Consider the following 12941-nt stretch of genomic DNA (forward strand, 5'->3'; position numbering starts at 1 on the left):
AGTCTTTACTGCCCGAGGGAGAAGGAGGCTACCATTTATAGGGGGAATTGATGTCAGGTGGGCTCATCAGTTACCAGGGACTAATTAAGCCCTGTAATTAAGAGGATTGGATAGTCATGTGAGTGAAGCAGGGACTAGTAGAGCAGGGGATATACAGAGAGCAACAGAACAGCCATCTTGAATGGACTAACCATACAAGGTAACACACATCGTAAGTGCTTGATACACAGTAACACATCCAAGGAAGCACATACCCCAGGGATAGCAGCTGGTCAGAGATGCAGATGCTGAAGCAAGACTCAGTACAAGTGGGAGGGGCCCAGACCTGTCCCTGAGCTCTGCCGGCTTCACCTCTGCCAGAGCCTGTTCAGGTACTTGCGCCCAGGCTCGGGAGCACCTAGAAGGCAAAAGCCCTACCTGTGGTCTCTTCTCTGAGGATTTTATCTGAATCCATTCTGCCCCATCAAAGCCCAGCTAGGAAAGAGAGACAGGCACAGAGACGTGACATCTCCAGCCTGGGGCCACACAGCAAGTCGCTGGAGGGGCCAGAGCTGGCTCTTTGGGCCACCTGGGTCCCTGGCCAGTGCTCTGTCCTGCCATCGCTCCCTGTAAGTAACACATTAATAAATGTCTTACCCACAGATCGCTATCTGCACTGCTAGGACACCTTGGGGACGATTTCTGAAATACCTCAACTATTGACACAACAAGGTGTTTTTCTGTCCCCAGGCCAGGGCTTCTGGGGACAGCACAGCCCAGTGGCTCCATCCTGTTAATCAGTGGTGACACCTGGGCCCAGCTCCTCCCCCACACAAGGACAGGCAAGGACACTGGGCAAGCCTGTCCACCAGGGGCAGGAGGGGGTGTGACACATCAATGGGCCCCCTCCCCCAAGGCAAAGCACCCAGATGGTGCTCAATAGTGCTACTAGATGGTGGCCATGGAGCCAGAGGATGGAGCCAGCTGAGAGCCCTTGAGGAGGATCAGGTGAAGTGGTTGGGAGAGGAAGGATCCAAACTGGAGAGGGATCAGAGGCCTGACCTGGGCTTCACTGGTGAAACAAATTAATAAGCAGCTGAGATTTATGGAGCTCTTAGTAAGTTCCAGGCAATGGCAGCCTGGGAGACCCCTGGGTGACTGACTGAGGGTCAGGGCCACAGCTCCAGCAGGGGGATGGAAATTTGGAACGTGCAAAAATTCAAAATGACAGTAAGAAAGGAAGTTTCTGTAGGACTGTTATAAATTCTCTTTTGCATTTAAATCTTGAATCTATTTGGAACATTTTGTGTATACAGTTTGAGGCGGGGGGTTCTCCTTAATGTTTTTCCAAATGGTTAACCAGTTATTCAAGTACTATTTTTAAATAAGTATCTTTTTTAGTTTTGGAATAGATAATAAATGCACAAGATACAAATTCCCAAAGGTACACAAGGGTATAAGGTGAAAATCGCCACTCCTACCCTGCCCCCCACCACTCAGATCCTCTCCCCAGAAGCAGTCACATCTTTCCAGAGATGTTTAATATATATGATAATATGCATATAGTTTTCACATAAATGGTAGCATACACACTCTGCATCACCCCATTTTTCTTCACTCAGCAGTGTATCCTGGAGATCACGGCACATCCATACACACAGAGGTACCTCATTCTTTTATGGATGCAGAGTATTTCACTGTAGGAGTGAACCACAAATGATGAACAGTCCCCTACTAATGGACATTTAGGATGTTTCCCATCTTTACTATTACAATGCCACAACAAAGAGCCTTTCACAAATGTCATTTTGTGCGTGGGTAAATACATCTGTAAGATAAATTCCTAGAAGCAGAATTGTTGGGTCAAAAAATATGTGCACTGTAAAATTTTGATAGATACTGATAAAATGCTTTTCAGAGAAGCTGTTCAATTTACACTCCTATCAGTAATGTATGAAAGCATCTACTTCTCCTGTGTATTTTTGTTTTTAATGATATCTTATTGTAATTTTAATTTACAGTTCTCTTTTGAGCCAAGTTGAGCACTTTTCATACGTTTCAGAACCATTTCCTTCTATAACCTATGGATATCCTTTGCCTATTCAGATGAGCTGGGCATCTTTGTCTTAATGATTTGTAGGTACTATTCATACAATAAGGAAATTTGCCCTTTGTAATATGAGTTGCAAATATGGTCTTTCCCTGAGTTTGCTGTCATATGTTTTTTTTTTAAATAAATTTATTTATTTATTTATTTAGGCTGCGTTGGGTCTTCGTTGCTGCACGCGGGCTTTCTCTAGTTGTGGCAAGCGGGGGCTACTCTTCATTGCGGTGGCTTCTCTTGTTGCGGAGCACGGGCTCTGGCACGCGGGCTGCAGTAGTTGTGGCACGTGGGCTGCAGTAGTTGTGGCTCGCGGGCTCCAGAGCGCAGGCTCAGTAGTTGTGGTGCACGGGCTTAGTTGCTCTGTGGCATGTGGGATCTTCCCGGACCAGGGATCGAACCCATGTCCCCTGCATTGGCAGGCGGATTCTCAACCACTGCGCCACCAGGGAAGCCCTTGTCTTATGGTTTTGTTAATTATTTTTAATGCAGGCATTTTTTATTCTTACGGCTTCTAGGTTTTGTCATACAGAGTGTATCACAGTGCATCTACTGCTGCATAATAAATTATCCCAAAACATAGTGGCTTAAAGCAACAGCAATCCTTCCACTATTCTCTCTGATGGTTCTGGAAGTTGGCTGGGCTCGGCAAGAGGGTCTCATTCAGGCTCCTTCATGCCATGTAGTCGGATGGTGGTTGGGTTCCAGGCAGCTGAAGGCTTCGTCACTCAAGTGTCTGGTTGTCAAGGCTGGCCGTCAGCTGGGCCCTCTGCTGGGCTGCTGGCCTGGACACCTACACAGGCCCCCTGCCTGTGGCCTGGACTGCCTCACAGCCTGGAGCCTGGGCCATTCCAAGAGACAGAACGGGAAGCTCTCAGGCTCTTAAGGCCTCAGCTTGGAAATGGTGTGCATCACTTCTGCCATATTCTATTGGTTCCACAGTCACTAAGCCCAGATTCCAGGAGAGGACAGAGACCCCACCTCTTGATGGAAAGAGCATGGAAGAGTTCGGGGGGAGGGAGAATGTTTTAACATCGCTTTTTCATGTAAAAAGCCTCTCTCACACTGGGTTTCATTTTTTTTTTTTTTTTTTACTTGAAGTGGGCCTCTCACTGTTGTGGCCTCTCCCGTTGTGGAGCATAGGCTCCGGACGCGCAGGCTCAGCAGCCATGGCTCACGGGCCCAGCCGCTCCGCGGCATGTGGGATCCTCCCGTACCGGGGCACGAACCCGCGTCCGCTGCATCGGCAGGCAGACTCTCAACCACTGCGCCACCAGGGAAGCCCGGTTTCATTTTTAAAATATCATTCTTTCTAGGCCTGGTACCTTTATGGTTTAATTTTTTACTGAAATTTTGAGCCATATATTTTTAAAGATAGCAAGTTGTTCAACACCTTTTATGAAACAATCCACTTTTTCTCACTGTCGTATACTAAATGTGGGTCTTTTAGGGTCTATTTCTTTCTTTTTTTTTTTTTTCGGTACACGGGCCTCTCACTGTTGTGGCCTCTCCCGTTGCGGAGCACAGGCTCCGGACGCGCAGGCTCAGCGGCCATGGCTCACGGGCGCACCCGCTCCACGGCACGTGGGATCTTCCCAGACCGGGGCACGAACCTGTGTCCCCTGCATCGGCAGGCAGACTCTCAACCACTGCGCCACCAGGGAAGCCCTAGGGTCTATTTCTAAACCTGATCTCCTGTTCTGTCAAGTTGCATATGACTGGTCATCTGTGAGACAGTAAAGGGGTGCTGCTGGAAGCCGCTAGGTTCGTGGTCATTTGTTATGTGGCCTCGTACAAGAGGGTAGGTGAGGACACACCTGAGGGCCTCTTTAGAAGCATAAAGTTAGGTATTTGTGGCTTATGTCATTTCCAAGGCTCTGTGAGAACAAGGCTGGCTCAGAAGATCTGCCTTGGCCACAAACTGGTGGCATCAGGCAAAGCACTTCTGTTTGATCCTTGGTTTCCAAACCATAGAACGGGGACAATTATTCCCTGTCATGGTGGTTGGTATGCGCTGAGCCCAGGGCCGGGGCCTTGGGGGTGCTCAGGAAATGTGGACAGAATGGACTTGCACCCTCACTCTTTGGGGGAGAAAATGGCCCAGCCATGTCCATGCTGGGCACTGCCTGTCTCCCTGTCCCCTCTGGCTTCGCTCCCCACAGCGTGGCACTTGCCCCTGCAGCCCCTGCCCTGCTCCAGGCCCTGGACCCCTCCCGTCCTTGATCAGGGGGTTCGGAGAGCTCAGGGATCTTGGATTAGGTCTGCTTGGCCCTTGGGCCTCTGTTCTGGTCATCTGGCTTCTGCCCGATCTCTGAGACTTCTGGAGTCTGGAACCTTAAGGGTTGGGCCAACCCCATAGTCTTCCTGAGCCCTGACCAGCTGACCTGGGGGCCTGCCGCCCTCTCTTCCCCACTGTTCCCCTCAGCCCTGGTTAAAGCCCAGCCTTGCTCCTCTGGGCTGGGGTCCCACCGTAGCACCCCGGGTCTGACCTCGTAACCTAGCCCTCCCCACAGCCACTCAGGCATAGAGTGACTCAGCTCGGCATGCATCCCAGAGACACCCGAAGATCAAACAGCCCGGGGACAGCTGCAGGCTGGGAGGCAGGGAGAGTATGGCTGCCTCGTGGGCCGTAGTGAATGGCTGCAAGAGGCAGCATATAGAAGAGTGCCCACCTGTACTGGGCACTGTGCAGTGTCCACAAATGCTGGTCAGTCTCTCAGAATTATGTGCCACCCAGCTGTTCATTCAACAAATGATTAGTAATAACATTATTCCAACATGCTATGAGAGCTAACATTTACTGAGCACCAGCTGTGTGTCCGTGGCTGTCCTTTACATGTATTGTCTCATTTAATTTTCACAGCAACCCTCTCTGGTGGGTGCTGTCATTATTCCCATTTTGCAAATGAGGAAACAGGCTCAGAATTGTTAAGAAACTTGCCCAAGTTCTCACAGCTAATAAGTGGCTGAGCTGATATTTAAATCTAAGTATGAATGACTGTGGGTTGTGCTCTTATCTCCTCTGTTGCCCATTCAGCAGGTGAGAAAAGCTAGAGAAATGGAGTTCCTGATCTTGAGAAAAGTTCAAGTTTCAAGGTGCTGCAAGGAGGCAGAGTAACTAACTTCGTAGAAGCCAAAGAAAGCTTCTCTTAGGAGCAGACTTTGCACTGGGCCCTGAATCGTGGGGAGGATTTGGGGAGGCAGTCGGGAGACAAAGGGAGGGCACCACGGTCACTGGCTGGCTATAGCAGGAGCAAAGGTCCTGAGGTGGGAAGCATGGGCCCAAAAGGGGAGCTGCAAGCTGCTCTGGGCAGCTGGTACGTGCAGGGAGGGGCTGGGGCAGGCTAAGCTTGGCCCTCAAGCATGAGGACGGTGGGAATCGTGGATGGGGCTGAGCAGGGGAGAGCTGCTCTGAGCTGCATCCCCAGCCAGAGTCCAGGCCTTGACCACTGTCTTCTCTGCTGCCCCCTATTGGTACCCACACCCCCACCAGCACCAAGCCCCCTAAACTCCTACTGGAGACACAGCAGGGAAGTATTGATACTTGGTGACTTGAGATTGGTCTCAACTGCCGGCCTGGCCCAAAGCCTCAGAGCACCTGACAGGTCAGGACCCCTCACTCTGCAGGTGGGTTAGGAGCAGGAAAAACTCCTTCCCGCTCCCTACACTGACCCCTCTGAAGCCCTCTCCTTTCTTCAGGAGCCTAGGGTCCCCTCCCTTCTCAGGAAAAGCCTAATATCAGTCATGCACACTCTAGTAAAAGGAACCCAGTTTCTGTGGGTACCCACATCTCATTCTGGGCTCCAAACTAGCTTCATCTGAAATGGAAATTTCATTGCAATGTCTTGATTACATCATAAATCAGTTACAAACCTTTTCCAATGAGGCTATCACTCCAAACCCAGAAAAGGCAAAGGCGATTCAACTGCCCAAACCAGAGGCTGTGCAAACAGGACCTTGAGTGGGACATGGAAATAAGAGCAGGGCTCCTATGAGCCTTGACAAGATACTGCCCCTCTCTGGGCCCTGATTCCTCATTCAATGAGGTTGAACTAGAGCAGGGATCAGCAAACTTTTTCTGCAAAGGGCCCGACAGTAAATATTTTAGTCTTCATGGGCCATATAGTCGCTGTTGCACTACTCAGCTCTGCCATTATAGCCCGAAAGCAGCCACAGACAATACATAAGTGAACGGGCATGGCTGTTTCCGTACAACTTTACGTATGGACATTGAAATTTGAAGAACATGTCATTTTCATGTGTCATAAAATTCCTAGATTTCTTTTTTTGAGCAAGAGCCAGTCTTGCATGGGCATCACACAAAAAAATAAGTGGTCAGATTGGGCCAACGGCTATGCGTCAACCCCAGGCGCCTGGCTGGAGCAGAGCTTCTCACTTTAACGTGCATACAAATTACTTGGGGATCTTGTTAAAATGCAGATTCTGATTCAGTAGACTTGGGGCAGACCTGAGAATCTGCATTTCCTGTAAGCTCCCAAGTGATGCTGATGCTGTTTGTCCACAGAGCGCACTGTGAACAAGGGGCCAGGGAATGTTCCAGCTCAGCCACTCTGAGATCCTAAGTGATGCTTTGATTACAGATCCTGCTGTTCACTGACGAAATGCTAACTCAGAGGTCTGGACACAAGCAGGCCCCGGTGTTTTCTGTACAGGCTTCACCTCTGTCCTGGTTTTTCTTGCTTTATTTCCTTATTTTTTGTGTTTCTTCTCTCTCACCTTCTGCCACTAGAACATAAGCTTCTTGAGAGCAGGGACTTTGTTTGCCACTGTCGTCCTACATCTTGCACATGGCAGGTGTTCAGAAAATATTTGTTGAAGAAATGAATGAATGACGCAGGAGGTGCCTGGTTGGCCTCTCTTATTGCTCATCCCCGCTGGGACTTTGTCGTTCTATCACCACCTAGTGGGAACTTTTGTGTACTGCAGGGCGGGGGAGAAAAATGCTCCTCTACATGTATGACTGACCCAGGCAGGAGGTAGAGGAGGTCGCTGTGGGCAGAGAACTGCCCCTTCGGATGCCCCTGTTATCTGTGTTCTTGTCTGCTGGCACAGAGCTCCTTGGAGGAGAGTCTTCCTGGAGGAGGTGGCATTTGAGCTGAACAATGAAAGCAATAAGATTGGGAATGGTGGGAACGAGACGGAGGAATGGCATTCCTGGTAGAAGGAGCAGCATGAGCAGAGGCCTGGGTGCTGGAAAGCGTGGGCGTGTGCCAAAGGGAAGAGAAGTACAAGCAGCTGAGATGGGCAGTGGAAGGTGAGGCCAGATAATGACATAGGAGGAGGGGAAGAGGCCCCAAGGAAAAGGAACTTCCACTTAGTGTTTGATCGGTGCCAGGCACTTCACACGCACAAGGTCATTTAACCCCTGCAAAGGCCAGTGAGGCAGATTTTAGGACCCCCATTTTACAGATAAGGAAACTGAGGCACAGATTGGTGAAGTGACTTGTCCAAGGTCACACAGCTGACAAAGGGCAAAACTGGATTTGAATTGAACTCATCTGATTCTCTCCTCCCTCATGGGAGTACTTGCCCCTGGTTTGTGCGTGAAGCGGGTGCATGTTGGTGGGGCATATGCAGGAAACTAGGAGCTGGGGTCCAAGACACCCAGAGGCCTGAGTGTCTTCCTCCACACTGTCTCAGGGCCTGACAGCTTCGTGACCTGGGAGCCTCCCTCTGCTCACCGTCATGGTCCTAGAGCCCTGGCCTGAGGGGCAGGATGGCTGGGTTCTAGTCTGGGCTCCCTTCACCTCTCTGGGCCACGGAGTACAATGGCTATAATGATTTGTAAAGGGACCTCAGAGATCTCTTACTTGCCCTTTATATAGATATGGAAAGGTCCAGAGAGGGAAAAGAACACCCTTGATCATGCACAACAAGCTAGGCTTAGTGCGGCCTTCATCTTGGTCTATGCCTGGGTTTGCATCTGACGGCTGGAAGCTGCTGCTGCCATACAGAGGGCCTGAGCCCCGGACGCAGAGGGTAGCAGAGGGCCCAGCTGGGCCCCCTTGGACAGCCCAGGCCCTTGGATAATGTGTTCAAGTTTCAGTTCCCAGTGAGGTGTGTCCCAGGGATGGGGTGAGTGTGTGGAACTGCAGGCTGGGGGGAAGGGAGGGAGGCTTAGCAGGACTTGCCCCACAGGCTTTCTGGAGGCTGGACTCACCAGAGCAGAGGGGTCTGCAGGCTCCAAGCAGAGCAGTGACCTGTCCAAGCCTCTTGCTAGACTGTCTAGACTCAGGTTCCCCCCATGGGCTAATTTGGCCTCGAAGCTCCCCCAGCAGCTGTGGAAAGTCCTACACGTGGATCCGAAAGCAGGCACCATTGCCCAGATGCTGCAACCCCACTGACATGCAAACACCTGAATGTGCTTGGGCGGAGACGAGCAGAAGGTTACCACAGTCCGATCTGCAGGGCTCCCTGCGGCAGGAGCGTGTTATTTCTGCTGGGGATCTTTACCAGAACCCTTTCTGTAATGCTTAGGCCATGGCTGGGGTTTAGTAATGAGCTGTAACAGCCGGAGAACTTGGTTCTGTGAGCTGAGAACAGCTGCTCATTCTCAAATGAGTCCTCTTTTCCTGATGACTGAGTTCAGCTGTAGCAAAGGGGTCGGGGTAGGGAGCAGGGATCCAGGACAAGAACAGCAGCAGTGCTCACACAGTGCCAGAGCCCAGCACCGCCTTTATACAGATGGAGCCTCGGAGGCCCAGGGCGGCTGTGAGGTTGGGGGCAGCACAGTGCCATATGCAGACTGGACTGTGGGTATGGCAGAGCTGAACAAGGAGTTCCCCAGAAGCAGGCGCTTTCCTGAGGATTCATGTGCAAGTGATTTATCCAGGAAGTGCTCCCAGAATGAGCCAGGAAAGGAGTGGGGCACAGGAGGGATGGGGGTGGGGAGTGGGGAGGGGAGAAGATAAATGGCGCCCTCTCTGGCCTGGTCCTGCAGAGGGTAGCTTCAGTCTGATCCTGAGGGGGGCTCTGGAGTGTAAGTTACATCTCAGGGTTGTCAAAACCCCGGGCAAGGGAGCTGGGCTTCCATATTCCCTGCCCCCATCAGTCAGCACCACCCAAGGTGCTGAGTACAAGGAGATCTGAGTACAGCTTCCCAGAGGAGTGGCCTTGCGCTGTGATGCAGAGCAGGATGTGCAGTTTCTGCCAAGGAGAAGGGTCTGAGCAGGACCCAAGGGAGGAGCTCAGGCACGTGGCCGGAAGGCCAAGGTGGCCATGTTTAGGACAGGCCAAGGAGGAGCATGGAGCTCGGAGGGATGGCTCAGCTCCCTGCAGGTTGCAGGTGAAGTGCACTCAACTATTTCAGCAAAGGTCCCAGAAACCACCTCCGGAAACCCCTCTCTCATTTGCCGCTGTTTGTGGCCAAAACCCTGAACTGTGACGAGGAGGGTCAAAGAGCTCAGGTGAGAGGTAGAACAGTCTTATTCAGACAAAACCGTCCAGAAATGAGTCACTGGCCTGACCTGGGCCCCAAGAGGCTCTGCCAACAAGAGCTCGGGGGCCCCAGGCGAGATGGGTATCAGGCTTGGGCCCAAAGGGTAGAGCCACTAGTTGGCAGCCCAGGGAGATGGATCTGTGTTAGTGGGAACTCCTGTCCCTTTACTTGACCCCACTTCCCTTCTCTCCATCCCTCCAGAGAGGCCCCACCTGACCTCCTGGTCTCTAGCCTCCTCTCCTCCAATCCAGTCTCCTGGAGTTGCCAGAAGGTCCCCTCTAAAAAGCAAATCTGGTCCTGTCCCTTCCCTGCCTGCCACCTTCCCTGGCTCCCCACTGCGCTCAGGAGAAAGACCAGAGCCCCGGTGCTCTCCCAAGTCCTCTCCTGTGATGACGAGGCTTAGCCCGCAGGGACTGAGATCAGCAAACTTGGGGCAGAAATCAGGAGTCTCAGCAGCTTCCCAGAGCCCGCAGGCCAGGGCGGCACTGGCTTCAGCCCAGCTATCCGGGAAGAGGGAAGGGCAGCCCCGGACCCGCCCCAGGGCCTCGCTCTCCACTTTGCCTCTGTAATTAATTTATGGAAAGCATCTAAACTGGGAGCCAACACAGTCCTGCAAACCTCGTCTAACCCCTGCCTCCACCGGAGGGAGCAGCGCCCTTGGGGTGGAGCTTTTCTTACAGTGATTACGTTTGGTTTTATTTCTGGAAAAAAAACAAAACAAAACAAAAACGAAGCATTTAAGGTCTAATTCCCCCAATCACCTGCATAATGAGGAGGCTTTCAAGGGGTGTTTGGTGAGGCCACAGGGAGCCTTGCGGTCCTGCAGCCCCAGGAGGGCTTTGGGGGCTCAGAGTCTAGCTCATCAGAAGCTCCTCTTGGCTCTACCTTTGAGCACAGCCAGAATCCGACCTCCTCTCTCCCGCTGCTGCCTCCACCCTGCTGAGCCACGGTCACCTCTGCAACGGCCCCCTGGCCATCTCCCTGGCTCTGCCTTGCCGTGCTCCAGTCTCTGCTCCCAGGCAGCCACAGCCAAGCCCATCGCTCCTCTGAGAAGCTCTCCCAGGGCTCCCCGCTCCCTGGGGTGACGCAGGAGTCCTGCCAGGCTCATTACGGCCACACAATGCCCTCCGACCTCACTGCCTCCCTGGAATCCCTTGATGTTGCACACTCTGCCTACCAGCACCCCTGCACTAGGTATTCCCCCTGCCTGGAACGTCCTTCCCGAGATCCGGTATCTGCAAAGTCTGCACCCTCGTTTCCTACAGGTCTCACTCAAAAGTTTGCCCTTCACAGCTTCCCTGATTGTACTCACGCCCCGTTCATTCTCTGTTCTCCTCACTCTGCTGTATTTACCCTCTTACCACTCATCACCTGAAATATCCTTATTTTCTGACTTATTGTCTTGTTTCCCTCTATTCTCCACCAGAATGTCAGCTCTGAGAGCAAGGGATTTGTTTTTGTTTCAACAGTGAAAAATTTTATGTTTAGAATTAGCCAGCTGGACTCAGTTTTGACGATCTCAATTTTGTTGGCAACATCCAAAGCATCACAGTCAGGAACCAGTCGAACATATGCCTTCTTCTCTCCACCGGGCCTGGTCAGGGTGTTGACCTTAGTTACGTCAGTGTCATAGAGCTTCTTCACAGCCTGTTTAATCTGGTGCTTGTTGGCCTTGACGTCCACAATGAACACCAGTGTGCTGTTGTCTTCTATTTTCTTCATGGCTGACTCGGTGGTGAGGGGGAATGTGCTCTGATGGCATAGTGGTCAAGCTCTTTTCTCCCAGGGGACGCCCTTCCGAGGCTATCTGGGCTGCCTCCTGAGCCGCAGTGTTTTGGGCCGTTGGAAGGTGGGTGACGTCCGGATCTTTTTTGTGTGTGGCTGTGGACAGATGCCTTTCAACGCTGCTTTGCTGGCCTTCAAAGCCTTGGCTTTGGCTTCCACTTTGGGAGGGGCAGGGGCTTCCTTCTTCGCCTTCGGCACCATCTTCATGAGAAGGCGCGAGAGATTTGTTTTGTTCGCTGACACATCTCCAGTACTGAGACAAGTGCCTGGCACATAGCCGATGCTCAATAAACATTAATCAAATGAATGAATGAAATGCATCTGTCATGTGAGAGAGGGGGTGGGCAGAGATCCCTGAGATGTTCTGGGGGCATCCTCTCTGGGTGCGTGGAGTCAGCCTGACCTTACCTCTTGCAGGAAGTCTTCTGTCCTGGTTCTAAATGGAAGTTCTGGCTGCAGGTGGCAGCTCTGATCACTCAATAGGACTGATTTTCCTTTGGTGCACACATCACCTCTTCCAGGGAGCCCTCCCAGAACCCTTTCCAACCCTCAGGGAAAGTTTGTCCTGCCCACCCCTGGCCTGACACTTTCTCCCTTGTGGTCTGTTTTGGGTGTTGGTGTCAGGCTGAGGTCCCTGGCAGGCACCTGACTCATATCCAGAGAACACCTGGAGGGCCACTTCAGCTCACGCTTTACAGGGCCTCTCGTGGGGCCCAAGTCACACCTTCTCCTCACTCAAGCCTCAGAATAACCCTCTGAGGTAGTTATTATTATCCCCATTTTACAGATGAGGAAACTGCGGTCAGAGGCCACAGCAGTGACTTACCCAAGTCCCACAGCTGTGTCACAAGGTGGAGTGCAGCCGTGCTCCGTGGCCTCAAGGCCAGCCCCACTGCCTTCAGCATGGTGCTCAAAAAGGGTCTGGGGAAAGAAGGGAAGGACAGACCTGAGTTCTGGGTCTCCTGAGTGAGCGATGAAGATGCTGTAAACACAGCATGTGTCAACTCACTGCTGGGCTGGTCCGTGTGGCCCATCCTCGCTCAGCCAAGCCCTCCTGGTGTTCTGTGCAGGGAAAGAAAAGGTAGTAACTCTCTCTTCCAGAGGGCCCCACGGTGGGTGTGGGGATGTAAAGAAGTTGCATAACCCTACCCAGTGCCCATCCCTCATCCTCAGCCTCTCCCTGGGGCAAACACAAGGCCCAGAAGAGTTGACTGATGAGCCAAAAATTAGGGACAAAGCCGGGACCAGTGACTCTTGACATCAGTCCTGTCTTTTTCTCTGATTCTACCTGCTGTGTCTGCAATGCCTATATCCCTAGGACCCAGACCTCAGTTTCCTCATTTGTAAAGTGGGAAAATTGTACCTATCTAATAGGATCAAAGATTAAATGAGGTAACACAGGAAAGTGCCCGGCGCAGTGCCCAGCAGAAAGTAAATTCTTAACAATCAGTACATATAGTTATTAGCTGGTTCCAAGAGAAGCGCCTATGTTGCATTATCTCCTCCTTCCCTGCCTTACGAATGGTCCTCACAGGCCTACAGCTGCAAACTTGGTTGTTAGAAGAAGACCTATTTCTTTAGGAAAAATAAAATAAAATAAAATAGTAGTGCCCCATT

The 12941-nt window shown here is 51.8% G+C and overlaps 1 pseudogene across 1 annotated transcript; it reads right to left on the bottom strand.

Annotated features, from left to right (window-relative positions):
* Nucleotides 1-9148: 9148 nt before the first annotated feature.
* Nucleotides 9149-11525, bottom strand: LOC309963785 (large ribosomal subunit protein uL23-like; annotated as a pseudogene). The gene is made up of 2 exons: nucleotides 11055-11525; nucleotides 9149-9247 (listed from the first exon to the last, which is right to left on the bottom strand). The product of its transcript is annotated as a large ribosomal subunit protein uL23-like (transcript).
* Between the last annotated feature and the right edge of the window lie 1416 nt (nucleotides 11526-12941).

This window comes from Leucopleurus acutus (genome assembly GCF_964270905.1).
Source record: "Leucopleurus acutus genome assembly, chromosome: 7".
Lineage (NCBI taxonomy): Eukaryota > Metazoa > Chordata > Mammalia > Artiodactyla > Delphinidae > Leucopleurus > Leucopleurus acutus.